The sequence below is a fragment of the Meleagris gallopavo genome, chromosome 2 (assembly GCF_905368555.1).
Source record: "Meleagris gallopavo chromosome 2, MGAL_WU_HG_1.1, whole genome shotgun sequence".
Taxonomy (NCBI): domain Eukaryota; kingdom Metazoa; phylum Chordata; class Aves; order Galliformes; family Phasianidae; genus Meleagris; species Meleagris gallopavo.
In genome coordinates this window covers 65,446,660-65,460,612 of record NC_139405.1, presented here as the reverse complement: position 1 = coordinate 65,460,612, position 13,953 = coordinate 65,446,660, and positions in this window count along the sequence as shown.

The window sequence follows — 13,953 nt, the reverse complement described above, 5'->3', positions numbered from 1 at the left end:
TACAGCATTAAGAGATTGTCTAATTTAGAGTAGTCGGCTGTGACAAATTAGCAGTAACTCAGCTTTAAAGAACAGCTTTCCAGACTGACCTTTACAAAACTAAATATCCACCTTAAGCAATTGATGTTTCTCTATTTTGGCTCATTTTACCTCAAGTTTCTAGGTTTCCCACAAAAACAGTACCAGTCCCTGCTACTTCTCATTGAGCAGCTATTGCCCAGAGAGGTTATGGATGCCTCATCTCTGGAGATGTTCAAGGCCAGGTTGGATGGGAACTGGGGCAGCCTGGTCTAAGATTAGATATGGGGGTTGGTGACCCTGTCTGCAGCAGGGGGTTGGAGCTTGATGATCCCTGAGGTCCCTTCCATTCTATGATTCTATGTGGATGTTGAGACATTAACTGCAACTCTTCAAATGTGACCATTCAGCCAACTTCTTATAAAGCAAACAGTCTATCTATCAAATTCATGTCTCCCTAAATTAGAGACAAGGATCAAAAGCTGAACACAGGTCAAAGTAGATGGCAGTGTGTTGCTCTTCTCTTGTCTATTACTGTTGGTATCATAGAAGGTCAAGTTAGGCAGGTGTGATTTGCCCTTTGTGAAATGATGTTGGCTGGCACCAATCACTTCCCTGCCTTAACATAGTTTCCAGGAGTGTCTGCACCAGGCACAGAGGTGAGTCATACCAACCATTTTTTAGTTCCCTTGGTTTTCCATTTTTCCTTTTTCAAAAATGGAGGTTGTTTTCCAGTTTATGGACTCCACCAGACTATCAGAATGTTTCAAGTATGATGAATAGCAGCAGCTGGTAGAGCCAGTTCTCTTAGGACTATGGGATGCATCTCCTGAGGTCCTATGGACTTGTGCATGTTTAGGTTCTATAGGCAGAAATGCATATTCAAACAGGTATTAAAAGCCACCCAGTCTTATTCTAAGGCCTCTACCTTTATGCTCTTGCTGAAGATGGACTTTTCTCTAGTACTTAAATACAAATGCAGAATGGCTCTAGGACTGGATACTGGCTGTCAGTCTAACTTCTTTATGGTGCAGGATTATCTACTGGCAGATGCTAAAGGGGTTACCTCTTCTGAGGCTTCCCAACTGGGATGATACAAAACCAGCTTGCCCTGTGATGGTCCTAAAAGCAATGCCACCAGTGTCTAAAGCACAAGGTTTGGAAACCATGCTGAGATCTTCTGCAGAACTAAAATGTTCTCCCAGGCTGTACAGTCAAGAACTTAGAGGTGGAAAAAAATTGCTTCCAAATCCATTATACATAATCTAAAGCCTGCTGAAGTGTTAAAGCAAAGCCTGCAGCCAAAGCCTAGAAAGAGCAGGACAGTTTAGCAACAGCTTGTTGAGTTTCCGTGCGACAACAGCAATGACAATTCAGTAGAAAAGTTAATAAACAATAGAAGACCTGCTCTGACTTGGCTATAGGAAGCTAAGCAAACAGGATTCATGTTTAAGGAATGCCAAGAATTTACCTGCCTCTTAAGTACATCCAAGTGGGGAAAAAAAAAATACTCTAAAGCTCTTGGAAGACAAAACTGTCATTAGAAAGCTACTGAGACAGGCGTTTCCTAAAAATTATTTCAATTTGACTTTCAATTATGAGTTTAAGATTATTCTAGCACTCTTTCATCTAGCATTTCATACTGTAGAGTCTAAGAGTGTTTTGTGTATTGCCTGTCTGAACTGTCTCTGCTATTGGGAGGAGACTGGATTTGTGTAAACATTCCTTACAATATTTGCTGTTAGCACACTTTATTCCCACAAAGAAGTACTGCTAGGAGCAGTAAGGTTTAACCAAATTCTGAGTTACCAGTTAATTTTTCTATTATTTCCTGCCACACACTGTACTTAGTACCAGAGTTGCTGTTACATTAAAAAAAAGTCTCTAGAGAATCCAGTTTCTGCAGCTGCCTGACAGCTGTATTTTGATAGGGAATTATCTGCAACATGAAAAATGTTTCCTCTAAACCATAAATTTATGAAATCTATAACATTGCTGTTATTTTTTTTCCACATACCTTTTTCAATATTGTTGATTTGCTCAATCTATTGCTCTAAATTTGTCTTAAATATTTTAAATCTCAATACAGTATGCCAGGTACTGTGCATCTGCTTTTTCAGTCTGGAGTGAGTCAGGATGCCAATGTGTGGTTGCTGATGCTCTGTCCAAATCTAGGAAAAAAAAAAAAATCTGGTTACCCCAAGAGGAGTCAGACTAGATCCTTGGCCAGTGACTTTCCAGGCACTCAAGGCAGGGAGCAATCACCTGTTTGTTCAGCAACTTGCAGGCTTTCTTGAAAGGAAAAAAATATATATATATATAAATATATATATATATGTGTGTGTGTGTGTGTGTGTGTAAACACTTTCAAAAAAGAGCTCAGACTACTAACAATCTGAGCTGGGTTCATTCCAGTTTAAAGACACACAGTGCTGTTTTCTGTTTTGTTGTGTTCTTCTTCACTCTCCTCTCCTGCTATCCATTCAATGTTGTGTCCCTTGCTTTGAAAGAGTAGCAAAAACTTAACTGCAATAAACAGGAGTCCAGGTACAAATAGCAGATTATCTGCAGTGTTTAACCTAACATTGGCTGACTTGAAATGTTTATTTTTTCATTTCACTAGAAACATTTGTATCCTCTCTTGAAAAAAATAATTGTTTTATACCATGCAAAGTATTTGACCTCAGGAAGGCTAAATTAGAACTCCATCTGCCTTTCAAAATGTTCCTGTGCTCCCTGTTTTGCTTGATTGACTGTTATGTGTAATTAGTAGACTTAAGTACCGCTTGTTAAACACAGCTTGAGTAAATACATAGATGCTGGCATATCAATTCCTGTAAACTCAAACAGCAGCATGGGTTGATGAAGATGGTCTTTACTATGCTACTGAGAAAAGCGTTCAGGTGCAAAACCATAAAGCACGTGTGATGTGTCAACCACACCTTCAGATATATACATGGATCTCTTCCTCCTAATTTTCTGCTGCTGTTTGGGCAGAAATGAAGGCTCTCCAAGTGGACTGCTTGAGATGGGCACCATAGTGCTGGGCCTTCTTTTGAAGATTTTGCTGCCCAAAAAAGCATCTGCTCTCAAAGATGAGTTACAGAAGCAGTCATCTCCTGTTTGTAGCTTCCTAATTGGTTTGTTCCAAAGTAAAGCTTTAGCTGTTGGTACAGTGCTTGATCTCACTGATCAACCCTTGAAAAGATGTTGCTTCTGTCCATCTTCAGTTTCCTATACTCTTGAGAACAAGCTGATGGAGGTAGAACACAATATAATGGTTACTACTTCTAACCAACTTCATAATAATTAAATATTAGTTCTGTGATCAGAAATTACACACATCTTTCTGTGTAAGCTTTTGTGAAGCAGGACCCTGTTATATTATCTAAAAAAATATGCTGTGATATATATATATATATATACACACACACACACACACGTGTTTTGTAAAAAGCTTTTTAAGAGAGAATTGAATTTACAGTTGTAAGTAGCTCAGAGTACTCTGAAATGCTGCACTCAGCTAACTCACAGCTGGTGCTGTTATTGATTAAAGTGGCAATGGATGGGGCCCTGAGAGGTGAACTGTAATGAATATTTAGTCCTGTCAATTCAGTCCCAGGGAACTCAATGGAGGGCTTCTATGGAAGCATGTCCTCTAATACCATTGTAGCCAATTGATATGGCCCTTGAGAACACCCTTCAATTTTCACACTGATGATAAAAGTAAGAGCACATTTTGAGCAACATGATCTTCAGCAACATTAATTTGGAAATGCAGAAAGCTTTAAAGTTAATTTCCCAAATATAAGCATAGCTTTTTACTTTGAGACTATAAGAAACTGATAATGTTGTCGGTAAATCTGTTTGTCTGCTTACAAAGACAAACAGATCCACCAAGACAAATAAATTAATTATATTATTTCTTGTATTTCTAGAAGGACTACAGATCTTGCTTTTTTCATACCTCTTACAGCATTGCATATTATGTCTCCTCATTCTGAGGAGTTTTTTTTTTGTTTGTTTTATTGTATTGTTACAATGTGATTGTGTTTATATTTCACAATTAGAAGGAGATTATTGTGTAGATGATTTCTGTATATGGTCACTGACTTTGAACTGCAGACAAACGCATGCGTGCCTCTGCATCAGGAAGGTGGAGACTTCCGGTCTGAGTTTGTAAAGTGACCACATAAATGGAAGCTCTGACTCAGTTCAATTCCCATCTGTTAAAATTTGATTGTATTTGTGAGCAAAAGTAAGGATTTAGTATTTGTTTTAAACAGTTAAATGTGCTAGTAAAAGCGAGAAAAACAGAACAGGATTAAAACAGGGTTGTCAGCTGCAGTTGGAAGGATAACTTCCATCCTCTCCTCTGTGCGGTGCTACTGCAGGGAAGGGAATCACACAGACGTAACAGAACAGACAAAATGTTCCTTGTACATTCTTCTTGCTCGTGAACTTAGAGCAACAGGGAGCCTCTTGGTCATCTGCTTCTTGCAGACAAGGCATCAGCTGCTGAGCCTGACAAAGGTCATTCCTTACAAGGCAGCATATTCCTTACCAAACAGCTCCATCCACGCACAGCCGTCATACTTTACAGCCATCTCCAGTCCCTAAGTTTGGCTTGCATCATTCAAAAAAGAACTTAGGGTGACCCTGACAACCTCACTAATTTCATTGTTAACAGCACGTGATAGTAAGGGTTAGAAACTGTTTACTTCAGCCAAATACAAGGTAAGGTTTCCAGTTACAAAGTCAGAATTTGGTTTATAAAAAGGCAAATAAAACCAGACTATACTTGAAAATTCCTTCTCAGTCATTCTGGCATCCTGAAGCCAGAATCTCTAACAGCCTCTGCAGCAGTATCACACATTTTCCACAGTATTTCAGGATGGAACAAAAACTTACCCAGAGAGCCCCGGTCCTTGTGGGCTATTCTGTACTGGTCATGCTCTCCAAACTCCCTGCCTCCTCTTCACTCTGTATGGCAATCTCTCATTTGATGCTGTTGTTTTAAAGCCAAAGACAGTACTTACTGTATGTTCATTTGATTGATTAGACTTTGAGATGTGTTCTTTACGTGATACATATTGCCTAAAACCAGTCATTAGTACAGTTATAGATAGGAAGTTCTGTACAAACCATCTCCCTCATAGCCCAGATTTGCCAGTCGTAAAGGTTTTACAGGCATGTTTTATAGACATACTCAATATACAAGCTGTGGGTTTTTTCTATTTGAAAATCCAACATTCTATAACTTCTAATTCTCAAATTTTATTTAGTACAAAAAATCTTCCAATATATAAAAAAAGAACGTTGTCAGAGTTGCCAATTTGAATAACAACCTAAATTATCTATTTCCCCACACTGTAGACAGTATACATATAATAATATATTTAAAAAAAAAAAAAAAAAAAAAGGCAAAGTGACTCATTACCTTACAGAGGATGTGTTGTACCTAGTGCTCTGTAGGGAAAGCTACTGAGAAGAAGAATACAAGCATACAGAGGTTGCTACAGAAGTTGTAGCACTTGCAGCTGCTGAGTGTGAGACCGATAGAAATGGTGAAAGAAAGTAGAAGCCATAGAAAATGAACATGCAAACAGTTGCCATTGGAATAGTTCGTACTCTTTATGATTAATATTTTTAATGTTACTATTGCATTTGTTCAGCTGTTACTAGTTTTGGGAAGATAATAAATTGAAAATTCTTAACCTCAGAAAAAGCTTATTTGCAGCTGTACTATGCTGTTAAGCACCACAACACAGAAAACCTGAACAATTTATACTCGTGCCTTCAAAACATCCATTAATGTGCCACTACAGAACAGGAAGGTGTGTTTTCTGATTACCTGCTCTCTTAACATTGTAATCTCCTAACTAAGTCATTTCTGAAATATGTCAGCTATGCAGAGCACCCTGAGGGGCTCTGCAGACAAGCAGTTACAAACCACTAATTTTCTCTCCAATTCCTCGTGTTCGGCTGCTAAGCAGTAGGTAGGAAAGGAATCAGCTACTAGAGAAAGCTATCAACCTTTATTTTTAATAAAGAAGCTGTCAGAGATGCGCAGAAATCACATTTAAACTTGCTTTTGTAAGCCTGTCCTGTTGAATCCCTTTTTTAAAGATCTGTAATCCAGCTGTAGACTTGGCCAACTGCCACCTCGTTTAGCCAAGTCTCAATTTCTTGCAGTAATAAAGCTCAGCTATCGGATTTTAGAGTTAAAGGTGACGTATAGACTACATTTGTTTCTTAATGTTACAGATCTCTAGCAAGCAAACACAGAAGGGCATTTCATTTTAGATAACAGAAAGAGACCTCTGCATGCTGGAGAAACATGCTAATATTATTTTTAGTCAAACTACATTATTATACGTTTAGTTAAATACGTTGAAACCTATGTAGAATTATGAGTGCTCTTTATCCAGGTCAAGAGTTCTCAAAACATGTCACTGCCTGAAGGATGCACATATATGGATCTGGTCAGCAGCCAGAAGGGGGTAAGTGGAGAGCCCTGTTTGGTATGACTGTGCACGTGTTGAAGAACCAACAGAAATACACAAAGAAGGAAGAGAGAGCCAGCCACGGTCACAGAAGGGCTAGGAATACTCTTAAAAGGAAAGCATAATGATAAAACCAATAGGCTGAGTGCCAATTCAAGAAGAATGAAAGCTCTGAGAAACTGCTCTGCTCAATTCCTTCTGTGTTAGGAGAAGCTGGACTCCCTGTATTCTTTTTTGCAACACTGTATGCAAAACCCTGGGGAATTTAGCCCATTTGGGGAAAAGAATCAACAAAACATAGATGAGTTACAGAAACAGATGGTCAATTCATAGAGCCTCTAAAAACATTTTATTTCTTCAGTTCACCTGTTGGTGATTTAATAAGTGAATGCAGTCTCGACTCCACCTGAAGTTGCAGAGGTTGAACATTTTTGGGAAAACACAGGGTGTACCATAAACATTCTCCAGCACTGAAAATACTCATCATAAATATCTTGTTTAAGTGCTGCATGAGGATTAGTTTCTAAACATCTTAAGAAAACTTCCTAGGGAAAAAAGACGAAAATAAAAAATAAAGGATACAGCTGGGGAATTCCAGAGAAGCAGCAAAACCAACTAAATAAATTATTTACTGCTGGCCACTGTGAGTATCTGCAAATATGTGAGGAAAAGCTGATTGGAAAAGCACAGAAGGCAACAAACAAAATTAGTTTTTGCTTCTAGTCACAAATTCAAGGCTGTTGCCTGTGAACTTTAAGCTGATTAGAAAAAGTGAAGCAGAAAGAGAGATGTTGGCAGTGACCACTGCTCCTGCTGGAAATGCCAGAACTGGCCATTCTGCAGCTTCTGCCAAACACACAATCCCTTGCACAGACCAGTCCAAAGCTGGACTGATACCAGCAGAATCTTTCCATCTGGACTGCTCCCAAAACGAAGACGACAGAAGGGTATTTGTAATGCTTGTACTGCTCTCCCTTGTATTTTGCGCTTGCCAGAACAGTGATGGCTGAACGAGCTTAAAGAAACTGAGACGGTAGCAGTTACACATCATTATGTGTTTTAGCACACTGAATGTAAGGAAGAACAAGTCTAAAATGCTACTCTGTTGCTTATACAATGGGAAAAACTTTTCTGCTTCCAAGTACAGGACATGTTTTCATATATAAACTTACATATGTATAGTAAAAGCATACTTTGTATGTATTTTGTATTAGTCCTTACAGACAGAATGTCTTGAGGTTTGCCACAGTACCTTTTAAAAACGTCTCCCTCAAAATGAAGTATTTTGGAATCTCAAAATTGGTACCTGGTGGGTTTTTCATTAGAACATCTTTATCTTAATGCCAACAAAACATCTATTCATTAGAATTGATGGAAAGAAAGCTCCTTCTTTTCAGGGGAGTCCTGAGCCCATGCTAGATATTATTAATGGACCTGAATACTAAAGTGGTTAAGTCTGACATCTGGAATGTCACGATCAGTTCTTTATGGAGATTACAGTAATAATATCAGATCAAACACAGGTACGGCAGTTCAAACTTAAAGAGCATCTTCTCTCATCTCTGTAATTCTGTTGCACAATTACAGTGCAAAAGCCCTGCCACGCAAAGCAGTACTTAATACAGAGGTATTTGTAATAACTCGTGAAACATGTTCAAATGATGTACTTTAGGATCAGTCACCATTCAACAACATTTCATTCAGTATAAACTATTTGGAATGCAAGAAATGCAATTAAGAGGTATAAAATTAGTCACAACAGAAAGAAGCTTGTCCACTGGGGAGTGAGACCGACTACCACACATGCCTGTACATTTAAATAATGCCTATTTTAAGAATCTGGTTAAAAGACCATAGGACATCTGCAACTCTGTGTTATTCTATTTCTTTGGTAAAGAAGTTCCTTGAACTCCAAAAAGCTTTGGGGTGTGATCTTTGCCTTGGGGAGCCTGTAACAGTGCCTGACCACCCTCTGGTGAAGAATGTTTTCCTAACCCCTATTCTGACCCTTCCCTGACAGCTCCATGCCGTTCCCTCGGGCCTTGTCACTGTCACACAGAGCAGAGCTCAGCGCTGCCCCTCCGCTCTCTATGAGGAGCTGCAGCCGCCGTGAAGGCTCCTGTCACTCCTCTGTTCTGGGCTGAGCAAACCCAGGGGCCTCAGCTGATCCTCTCATACTTTGTCCTCTAGACCCTTCACCCTCTTCATAGTCCTCCTTTGGGCACAGTCTGAGAACTTTATGTCCGTCTTACACCATGGCACTCAACCCGCACCCAGCACTGGAGATGAGGCCGCACAGCACAGAGCAGAGCAGGACAAGACCTCCCCTCACTCACCCAGTGGCAGTGCTGGGCCGGGTGCCCCCAGGGTACAGTTGGCCCTTAGGGCTGCCAGGGCACACTGCTGCCTCACGTTCTGCTTGCCACCAACCACAACCCCCAGATCTTTCTGTAGGGCTGCTCTCCAGAGTCTCATCCCCTGGTCTATATGCATAGCTAGAATTGCCCCATCCCAGGTGCAGAATCCAGCACTTGCTCTTGTTAAACTTCATTACCCAGTCCTCCAGTTTGTCAAGATCTCCCTCTGCAAGGCCTCTCAGCCCTCAAGGGAATAAGCAGCTCCTCCTAATTTTGTATCATTGGCAAGTTTACTTACTATACATGCATCCAAATCATTTATAAAGACATGGAATAGAGATGACCCTAAAATGTAGCCCTGCTGATCCCCACTACTGACTGGCCGCCAGCCTGACGTAACCCCATTTACTATTTACCCTTTGAGCCAGAGCTGACAGCCAATTGTTCACCCACTGCATTGCGTATTTATCTGGTTGTGTGCTGGACATTTTGTTCATAAGAGTACTGTGAAAGACAGTGTTGTAATCTTTTTGGATTTCAGCAAAGCTTTCATCAACTTGCTTCCCTTGCTACAACTGAAGTAGAAAATGAAGAAACTCCTGAATTGGTGGTATGTGTTGCTGCTGACTAAAAAAGATGACCCTAAGTGCAAACAATCCTAAGTGCAAAAGGGTCCAGAATCTCCAAGAGAGCAAATAAAGAGACTAAAAAGGCCAAGGACAACAACCTCAGCATCTTCCATTTTTATAACAGAACTATATATGGTGGCTGAAGTCTGTCCACAAGTTAGAAATCCTCAGAGAAGGTATAAATCCTCCTCTCGGAGAAGATCCCTGTAACAAGAAAAAAATCAAATCAGCAGTACGTATTGCTGAGGTATTTTGTGACAGCTAATAATGCCCTGTGAAGTTTCCTAGGTCCAATTTGGAATGTGAGCTCTCTCAATTGCTTGCTGAGAAAAAGCAGCTAAGTTTCCCTGCAAAAATAAGTAATAAAGGATGGTAAGGCCTGTAAGCCTTAAGGCTAACAGACCTTTAGTTTTTAAAATGAATGTTCATCTAGATTTCTAGGGAAAAAAATCTTTAAAAGGACTCCTAAGAACATGATCTTATATAGAAGTCAAAAGTACACACTTACTGAAAATAGGAGTGTATTGTTAACTTAGGCAGTTGTAAAATACTGACTTTTTTTTTTTTTTTTTTTAAATGAAGGCAAAAATCTCCGTGACAGCAGCAAGAGAAATACAGAGAAATTCCCTGAAACTTCATCTCCTGGCCTGCATTTCTGACTAGCCTGCAAATGGACTCTATCATGTCTGCTGTAGTCGTGCTTTGAGCCAGCTGGACAGAAGATCAGTATCTTTCCAGAAATCATGTGGCCACATTAGCAAAGTCCTGAGCCTACACTAGCACACCTGCCATCCAGCCAGCCTCATTAGCTCAGGTTCAGCAACACAGGAATCGTGGTTACACAGATGCTAGAGTTGGCTCCTAGATGGTTCAGGGCACAGGCAGAGGGAAGGCATCGCTGTCTGCACCCATCCATGTAGATGTACCCTCATGCGACTCCAGGCACGTGTGCTGATACTCTATAGAATGCTGCATTGCCATCTCATACTTGTAACCATGTCAATTCCATTGTCACATCTAAAATGTTACTCTCCTCTTAAAACAGCATTACATGTAAATTATTTTAAAAGATGCAATTGTAATGGCAAAGATTATCACGTTGCATTAGTTTCACTGCTTTCCAAATACATAATAGTGAAGCAAAGCAGGAAAGAAACTACTGAAGGAATGCGGTCAACCATGGCAATCTCCTTGCTTCAGCTTTTTGTCATTTTTGATAAGTCTTCCTTAAGCAGTGGAAACATTAAATTTGCTTTTCTATAGGTTAGATTGTTCCTTTCCACCCATTATCCATCCTTCCTCTTGAAAACAGAGGCAGATTTCCACCTTCCATTGTCATCCGCTATCTACTATGCTATATGCCTCTACTTTTGTACAAGAGAAGTTGCAGGAATGAAAAAAGAGGCTATGAAACAGAACATATGAACAACTGATACAAAGGTTCAACTTTCGGTGTAGCCAGCTCAGTGTTCTGGCCCCGACAATGGCAACCTAATAAAGAGTACAATATATATATGGTGTACTCACAGCTGTGCCAAGCTCAGTTCATCTCCTGAGCCTGATGTGATTTGCCCATTCTGCAGTCCCCAGTGAATCCCTTCTTCAAGCACTTGTCCGGTCTCCCGCTGAGACTGTGCAAATTTTCTTTTCTTAAACACACAATTTAGGAATATGTTTGACATTACAAATTTCCATGGAATTCCACTAATGATCTCTCTCCATTCTGAAAACATACTGTTTACTCCTAGCCTTCGTTTCCTATCTTTTTACCACTGGCCAATCATAAGAAAAACTTATTAGCAGCTCAGTATCTTTTGAGTCTGCAGCATTTGTTTTTGCAAACAGATCTTCCTTTTGTGGCAAGAGTATCAACTGCCAGTATATTAAGATCAGTATTTCACAGTAGCTCCTCCATAAGAACACTTTGTAGCTTATCATGCACAATGGTGATCAAGAATCAACTCGAGTTAGTTTCTACCCTGCACATTCCTTCACTGGTACCTCCAATAAGCCTTATTTTTTTGGCAACGAGGATTTTATTTTCATCATCCCAGTCAACATGGCATTTACCTAGAATACTCAAGAATACTTTGACAATATTTTCTTTTTAATTTTCTATTTACAGTAACCAACTCTTATCAGAAAGCGACCATCACCATCTAGATACTGCAATTCCAGTAAGATGCTTTACCTATTTAGGAGTAATTTTAATTCATAGAAATGGCATATCGCTTTTTTTTAAAGATGTATTTTAATTCTGACTTTACTCAACATTCTTCAGCAGTGCCAAAGGCTTTTACCCTCCCCACATAATTCATACAGTGGCTTTACAGCATTTCTGTGGTTATCTTCCTGCCATTAAATGCCTAACAGTATTGCACCATCCTGATTTAAAAACAGCTTTTCTCATTCTCCTATTTTGGATCTGGGCTATTGTGTTATTTACGGAGCAACAGATTTTTAGTACTTAGAGAGATGCACGCACAGATAACTCAGCACATCCTTCTGTGCATGTTTAATTGCACTCCATTTGCTCAGATGACTCTTCACTATTTTCTATTTCACTTTTTTTCAGTTCTATCCTGTTCTTTGAGAATACAGAACGTTTATGATTTCACTCACACAGCGTAAATTAATATTTTAAAAGCAACATTCTAACACCTTGTTGTAATGTCACAGTAAGAAAAACAAATTCATATCAAATTTATCCTCTCTCAAGCTTCAGTAATTTGGATCTTACTTTTTTTATACTGGGTAAGAAATGCTTTCTGTAGGTTAGTGGGAATACCTACAAAAGCACTAAGCTACCAGGAATTCCTGATTGCTGCCAAGTTACACCTGAACACAAAAGCCCACTGAATTAAGCCTCTGATGTTTGTGATGCAGATTGGCTAATACGTATTTTTTATTTCCCACACTGAAAGTCACTTCAGCAGTTTTTGAGGTGTGTAGAGAAATGCTGTTAACAGCACTTCACTAGCAAGCAAAGCAGTGTTCACGTACAAGGCAAACAAAACACAATCCAATAAAAATATTTCACTTTAATAAAAAATAAGCCATGGGAGCACTGAATGTATAAGAAACACAATTTTCTGCTTTCACATAATTGTAAGAAAAAAAAAATCCAAGTGCCTTTTATTTATCAGATTGTTTTAAGCATTTTAAAGATATACAGACAAGCCAGCTAAGATTAAATAAGAGCTTGACCCTAAAACATAATAAATATTCCAACGACCTCTGAAATCAAGGGCACTCAACTACTTCCAGCCCAACAGGCATAAGAATTTATATCTTTGGATCTTAAGTAATTGATGCCAAATGATCTGAGGTCATGCAAAGGATTCCAAACATTAACACTGTATAAATTAGCAAGGCATCCTTTTCAATCCAGCTGGATAACAAGTAAACATAATTTACTCCCCATTTATTACTAGTTGTTTCAGAAGATTATAATCTGCTGAGTTTTACTGGGAAGGATCCCAGTGCTCAGACTCCATGCAGGTCACTGCAGCAATTCTGACTGCCGCTGTGCCACTCTCCTCCTCCCCCATCATTCACAAAGATGCTTTCTTCCTATATGTGGATACAGCACTAAGTTCCCTCAGGATGTTTGCATTGGTATTCCCCTTATACATGCCAGGACACTGTATCAGCAGGAGATCACTCCTCACTGGAAGGATGGATTTGCAGGCTCAGAGATGGCTGTGTGCAGGAGACAGCGTTTGTTGTTTTTAACAGCCAAACCTTTTTTCCATGTGGAAAAGGCAGCAAAATGAACGACATTTGCATTATAATGTGTTGTTCACAGTAAACTACCAGATTAGGACTGATGAATTCCTGTTGTGCACCAGAGGCATCAAGGATTTGCTTGATGGAGTCATAGAATCATAGAATGGCCTGGGTTGAAAGGGACCATAATGATCATCTAGTTTCAACCCCCCTGCTACATGCAGGGTCACCAACCACCAGACCAGGCTGCCCAGAGCCACATCCAGCCTGGCTTTGAATGCCTCCAGGGATGGGGCATCCACAGCCTCCTTGGGCAACCTGTTCCAGTGCATCACCACCTTCTGTGTGTGAAAAACTACCTCCTAATATCTAACCTAGACCTTCCCTGTCTCAGTTTAAAATCATTCCCCTTTGTCCTATCACAATCCACTCTCGTAAACAGCTGTTCCCCCTCCTGTTTATATGCTTCACTTTTTTTCAGTTCAAGTACTGTAAGCCCACAGTGAGGTCTCCCCAGAGCCTTCTCTTTTCCAATCTAAACAAGCTCAGTTCCCTCAACCTTTCCTCACAGGAGAGGTGCTCCAACCCTCTGATCATCTTCATGGCCCTCCTCCGGACCCACTCTACGAGATCCACGTCCTTCCTGTACATGGGGCCCCAGGCCTGGACACAGTACTGCAGCTGGGGCCTCACAAGAGCTGAGTAGAGGGGGAC